The sequence below is a fragment of the Pteropus medius genome, unplaced genomic scaffold, assembly GCF_902729225.1.
Source record: "Pteropus medius unplaced genomic scaffold, Ma_sr-lr_union100, whole genome shotgun sequence".
Classification (NCBI taxonomy): domain Eukaryota; kingdom Metazoa; phylum Chordata; class Mammalia; order Chiroptera; family Pteropodidae; genus Pteropus; species Pteropus medius.
The window spans coordinates 21,061,143-21,067,611 of record NW_024347791.1 but is presented as its reverse complement, the minus strand read 5'-3'; the positions used below and the strand labels follow the sequence as shown (position 1 = coordinate 21,067,611).

Below are 6,469 nucleotides of genomic sequence, written 5' to 3'. Positions count from 1 at the left end.
AAACGAACTGCCACCGCCCCATTAGTGCCTTAAAATAACAATTTATTATGTCTCATAATTCTTTGAGTAGAATTTGTAGTCATTTTCTGGTCTTGCTTCATGTTTCTCAAGCCAATGGTGGTAAAGAGCCATTGGGGTTGGAGCATCCCAAATGGCCTTATCACAAGTCCAGCTCTTTGGCTGGGAGAGCTGGAAGGCTGGGCTGAGCTGAGATGCCAGGAAGGCCAGACTTCTCTCTGTTTCTCTGTAGTTTCAGGGCCTCTCACTCTACACATGTCCTTTCCATAAGGTATCTCCATGTGGCTTTTTCACATGGTCTCTTCAGCAGGGTAACTAGATTTGTTGCATGGTGGTTTAGGGCAGTCAAAAGCTCAAAAATAGAAATACTCAGACATTCATAAGGATTAGATCTGAGACTTACACCGTTTCACTTCTGTACTGTTTATATATTGTTCTTTAGATATTGCTGTTGTTTAAAGTGAGTCAGATAACCAGCAAAGATTCAAGGTGGAAGGGAAGTACACAAGGGCATAAATACCAGGAGGCATGGAAATTAGTGTTCTTGCATGTTAGTTAAGTTTTCAATAAGTATTTCACAAAGGTTGTCAATGTTAAGTCTCATAATTGTGTGCTGTTATTAAAAAGTAACAGAGACACAGAGAGGTTAAGACACATGTTCAGGCAAGGTTTCCTCAGAAAGTAGAGAACCTGGGGTTCAAATTTAAGAAGCTGTTCTGGTGCCTAAGATCTGTTCTTTTTGTTGATTGTTTAAATGTTAATTTTGCTGACATAAACAACTTGCAAGGATAAAAGAGAGAAAGAGAAGGAAATAGGCGTACTAAGTTATATTTTAAATCTCTGATGTCATGCTTGTTATGCTTAAAGATGTTATTAATTGACAGAAAAAACCATGTGGAGACTAGGAGTAGAAGCAGAGATGTGAAATGAGATGGTTCTACATCCACATGTGGTGGCTAAAAATTGGGAGGGATATCTCAGTTGTGGAGGTCCCCCCCTGAGGAGCAAAAGGGTCCCAGCATTGGGCTGCCCAGCAAAGGGCTCCAGTGTCAGGAAAAGAAACTCCCATAACTTCTGACTGAAAACCAGCAAAGAATGTGGCTGAGTGAGATTGAAAGTGACTGGAGTCAGAGACATTCCTCTTAAATGGCCTGCACAGGCACAAGCAACTTTCAGTGACTTTTCCATACAAACAGCCTATCTTGGCTTGTGCTGTGGGCTTTCCTAAAATCTTTCAAAGATTCTCAAGCTCCCCAAAACAACATCTGGCTTTGGCATGCCATAGCACTTGCTGAGCAGCCCCAAGACCATCACTAACAGCAATCGGCTTTAAAATGCAGCTTGACCTCTCCCTGGAAGCTCCAAGACCAACACGAGTGGCTACCATCTGCAGGTCACTTTGTAGCTTATGCCAACTGGCCCTGGGAAGGGCACAAGCAACAACTGAGCTTGGCCTACAATAGAGCCCCTCCACAAAATCCCATGTGGCCAGTTTCAGACCACAACAGAGCATCACCCAACTACCTCCACAAAAGACACACCCAAAGGTCAGATTGAGCAGGCACAAGAGCCCTGCTAAAGGAAATCCTGCTCCATAGAGTCAGCCCCTGCACAATAGCTCCTTCACTGAAGCCATGGCTAGTCCTCACAACTGATCAGCCTGAGGGCCATTCCTTACCATTGACCTGCAGATAGCAACCAGGGCTCAACTATAATAGGAGGTTATAGGAGAACACACCTGGAGCATCCAGCTCAGGTGACTATGGAGACTGCCACTGGCCTCTTAGAACACCTACAATAGAAGGCCACTCTACTAAGACTGGGAGACATAACTGCTCTGCCTAATACACAGAAAGAAACTCAGGGAGGCAGCCAAATGGAGAGACAAAGAAACGTGTCCCAAATTAAAGAATAAAACAAAGCTCCAGAAAAAGAGCTAAACAAAATGGAGACAAGCAATTTACCAGATGCAGAGTTCAAAACATTGGTTATAAGGATGCACAATGAACTTGGAGGAAGAGTAGATGAACTCAGTGAGAACTTTAACAAAGAGATAGAAAATATAAAAAAGAACCAGTCAGAAATGAAGAATGTAATAAATGAAATAAAGAATACATTAGAGGGACTCAATAGTAGATTAGATAAAGCGGAGGACTGTATCAGCAATATGAATGATAAAGTAGCAGAAAACACCCAATCAGAACAGCAGTAAGGAAAAAAAATCCAAGAAAATGAGGATAATTTAAGGGGCCTCTGGGATAACATCAAGCATATCAATATTCGCATCATAAGGGTACTAAAAGGAGAACAGAAAGAATAAGAAATTGAAAACCTGTTTGAAGAAATAATTACAGAAAAATTTCCTAATCTCATGAAAGAAATAGACATGCAAGTCCAGGAATCACAGAGAATCCCCAAAAAATTGAATCCAAAAAGGTTCGCACCAAGACACTTCATAATTAAAATGCCTAAGGTTAAAGACAAAGAAAGAATCTTAAAAGCAACAAGGGAAAAGCAGTTAGTTACCTACAATGGAGCTCTCGTAAGAACATCAGTTGATTTCTCATTAGAAGCTTTTCAGGCCAGAAAGAATTGGCACAAAATAGTCAAAGTGATGAAAAGCAAGAACCTAAAACCAAGGTTACCCAGAAAAGCTATTATTTAAACTTGAAAGACAAAGAGCTTCCCAGACAAGAAAAAGCTAAAGGAGTTCATAATCACCAAACAAGTAACAGGAAATGTTAGAGGGACTTCTTTAAGAAGAAAAAAAAAGATAAAAAAATACAAATAATAAAATGGCAATAACTACAAATATATGAACAATTACTTTAAATGTAAATGGATTAAATGCTCCTATCAAAAAACATAGTGGCCGAATGGATAAGAAAACAAGACCCTTACATATGCTGCCTATAAGATACTCACTTCAGATCAAAATACACACAGAGACTGTAAGTAAAGGTATGGAAAAAGTTATTTCATGAAAATAGAAACAAACAAACAAAAAAAGCTAGAGTAATGATACCTATACCAGACAAAATAAACTTTAAAACAAAGGCTATAACAAGAGACAAAGAAGGACCCAGTACTCTCACTTCTGGTTATTTATCTAAAGAAATCCAAAACACTACTTCGAAAGGACGCGTACATCTATATGTTCATTGCAGCGTTATTTACAATAGCCAAGATATGGAGGTAATCTGGGTGTCCATCAGTGGATAAATGGATAAGGAAGAGGCGGTACATATATACAACAAAATACTACTCAGCCATAAAAAAATATATAAAATTTTGCCATCTGTGACAACATGGATGGACCAAGAGGGTACTGTGCTAAGTGGAGTAAATCAGACAGAGAAAGGCAAATGTCATATGATATCACTTATAAGTAGAATCTAGAGAACAGGATAAACAAAACAGAAACAAGCTAATAGATACGGAAAACTATTTGTTGGTTGCTGGATTGGGAGGCGGGGTTGGAAGGATGGGTGAAGGAGAAGAAGAGAGTAAGAGGGTACAAATTGGTAGTTACAAAATAGTCATGGGGATGTAGAGTATGTCATGGAGAATATAATTAACAGTATTATAATGACTGTATGGTGTCACATGGGTACTGGACTTAGGGTGACCACTTCAGAGTGATATAAATGTCTAATAACTGTGTTGTACATCTGAAACTAATATAATATTGTATGCCAACTATAATTAAAAATAAGAAATAAATTTAAAACACAATGGAAAAAATGTTTTATAATGAAATTTTGTACAGTCAGCCTTAACTACATTTGCTGTGAAAAGATCTTTCTCCTGTTTATTCTTGCTCTTGCTCTCATTCTCTTTTTCTATGTATAAATCATGGTGATTTTGTGGAAATTTCTGCCAGCTTTACTCAGTCTTTCACTTAGAAGTTGCAGTAATCACATTTTTATCTAATCACCCAATATTCAGGGCTCTTTTTTGCTGACTTTAAACACTTCTCCTTCATTATCAGTGAAGACTCATCAGTGACATTAGTAGTTCTGTGTAATATAATATGTTTGTGTTCCGTATTTTTTCTAGGCAAAGCAATCAACTCTGACAAAGTAATGACCTCAACATAATTGTCGTTAACAAAAAGGTTAGAGTGTTCTCATCAGAATCATAGAGCTGGGAGTCATTCTCCTTTGTGACTCTACATCTTCCTTTGCTCCGAACTCGTTAAATGAAACAAATAATTATGCCTTATTAAGCACCTGCTCAATGAAGTTGGAAAATTAGACTATGGTGACATTAAATTCTGACCTTTGACTTTTTCTGTCAGATGTCGGAATGATTATTTCTACTGGATCTTGGTTTGACATTAGGGAGCAATTGGCTAATGCCCAGATTCTCCAAACTTGCTCTCTGGTCTCTTGCTAATGCTCATCTTGTTCAGTGTCTCAGATTTATTATGATTTATTTACCATGTGGAGTAATAGTATCTCCTTTTATCTTAAAGGGAATACATTCTATATGACTTTGAGTCCTAGTTCTCAAGGGAACTCAGAGAAAAACGAGAAAACTAAGAAACAGATGTTTACCTCTTTTCCCTTTGTCTTCTTTCCTAGTATAAAATTTGGACAAGTATATAAGAGAAGAGATATGTGAGAAGAAAAGACACTGAGTCTAATCAGTTGGGACTTGTTATGTGAGGGGAAGATATTAGAATAACATTACCCCTAATAGAAGAACTATGAATTTGAATAGTTTTTCTTAACAGTGGACCTAACATACTTGTTTTGAAATGTAATCACTGGACCTTTAGTATTTTAAAGCATAGTTAAACTTGGCATTGCCTTTAAGTTATAAGCACAATGAAGTTTAGAATTGTGAACAATGTCAGCCCAGATTATACACAAGATGAAGTGTGAAAAAAAAACATTTTAGTAGACCAGAAAAGAGAAGGAAATGAGTAAAAGATGTACTGAAACAAAAAATGTAAGAAAAGTGAGGCATATTAATCAAACATCTATTATGTGTCAAGTACTGTGCTGGGCATATCATAAATATACAGGGAAACTGAACAATAGAAGTAGCAGCCCATGAAAAGGAGCTAGAACACAGAGAGTAAAATAGAAAAGAGAAGGCAGCATTGAAATAATGAATTAATGTAGAATTTACATTAAAAAATCAGAATATCTATTTCATAAAATACTGAAATAGGGCACCCAGAGTTCTACATCCAACTATGAAAATTTAAGGGAGACAGGCAGCTTTTTTTCTACTTTTAGGCAATATACTAAGCTTTATACATTCTATGAGTTCCCCGATTCACTTATTACAATTCACTCATTTCCTTTTTGCTGAAGTTATCCACAGTGATTCTCATGTTTATTTAATGACGATACTGATTCACTATTACAATTGTAGAAATCATGTGCTGTTATTGATCCATGTGTCTTAATTTTGTTTTAGGGGATATGATCCCTTTAAGGATTTGCTAAATAACAAGTCCAGGTTCAGTATGAATTGCGTAAGGGGAGAAAGAAAAAGATAGAGGATAAGAATATTCAGAAGGCTATAATGTAGAGAACAGGGTCTATATCAGGGACTATAATGAGAAATTAGCTAGAAAACAGGGTTTCTGAAGGAGAATAAAGGGAAGGGAAATGGTGATGGTCAAGTAGGTAGCTATGAAATCTCTATTGGCTTTTTGTTTTGTGTTTGATATTGATTTCATTTGTTTTATTTTCTTCTCTTACTATTCATATTTAAGCCTGAAACTCAACTAGGAAATATTTCAATTCTATTCAGAAATTATTAGAAAAGAATTTGGAAAAACAATTCAAAATAATAATTGAGAGTGGAATGGTTAGAGTTGTAGAAAAAAAGGAAAAAAAAGATTCGAAAATGATGAGCCTCATGCAAGGGCTTAGAAAGTAAGAGAGAAGTTTAAGAAAAGCTATTAAAAGTGTTTAAACCTGGATGGATTTCTGCGATGGCCCTAGCAGGAAAACTGATTGCTTTCACCTTGACCAAGCTGACTTAGTAGTCAGAAACTTGCTAGAGGTATTCAATATGAAAATAGAATTGACCTGACCTACACTTGTGAGACATGCATCACCCACGCACTACCTTTTTTAGTACTAAATTGTTATCTTACCGAATACACACAATTCCAATACACATTTACTCACACAAACTCACTCACACTGAGCTTATTATTACTATTACTATTACTATTAATTACTATTACTATTACTATTACTATTACTATTACTATTATTACTATTATTATTTTATTATATCTTAAGCTAATGATGAAGACATCTGGAAATAAGTGATCTTATTAATTAAGATGCTAGAAGTTCTGAAGAAGAGTTGTATGGTAGTAAGAGAGAGAATAAAATTAGGAGGACACTGCAAAAGATAATGCAATATAGAGAAATGTAGGATGCATGCAGGATCTTAGCTCTTTTGTTCAGCTGCTCTA

At 36.4% G+C, this 6,469-nt stretch overlaps 1 long non-coding RNA gene across 1 annotated transcript; it reads left to right on the top strand.

Moving 5' to 3' along the window:
- Nucleotides 1-1,648: 1,648 nt before the first annotated feature.
- LOC120615118 (uncharacterized) lies at nt 1,649-3,733 on the top strand. Its single transcript, XR_005656201.1, has 3 exons — nt 1,649-1,659; nt 3,158-3,162; nt 3,453-3,733. It is a non-coding gene; the product is annotated as an uncharacterized LOC120615118 (long non-coding RNA).
- Nucleotides 3,734-6,469: the final 2,736 nt, after the last annotated feature.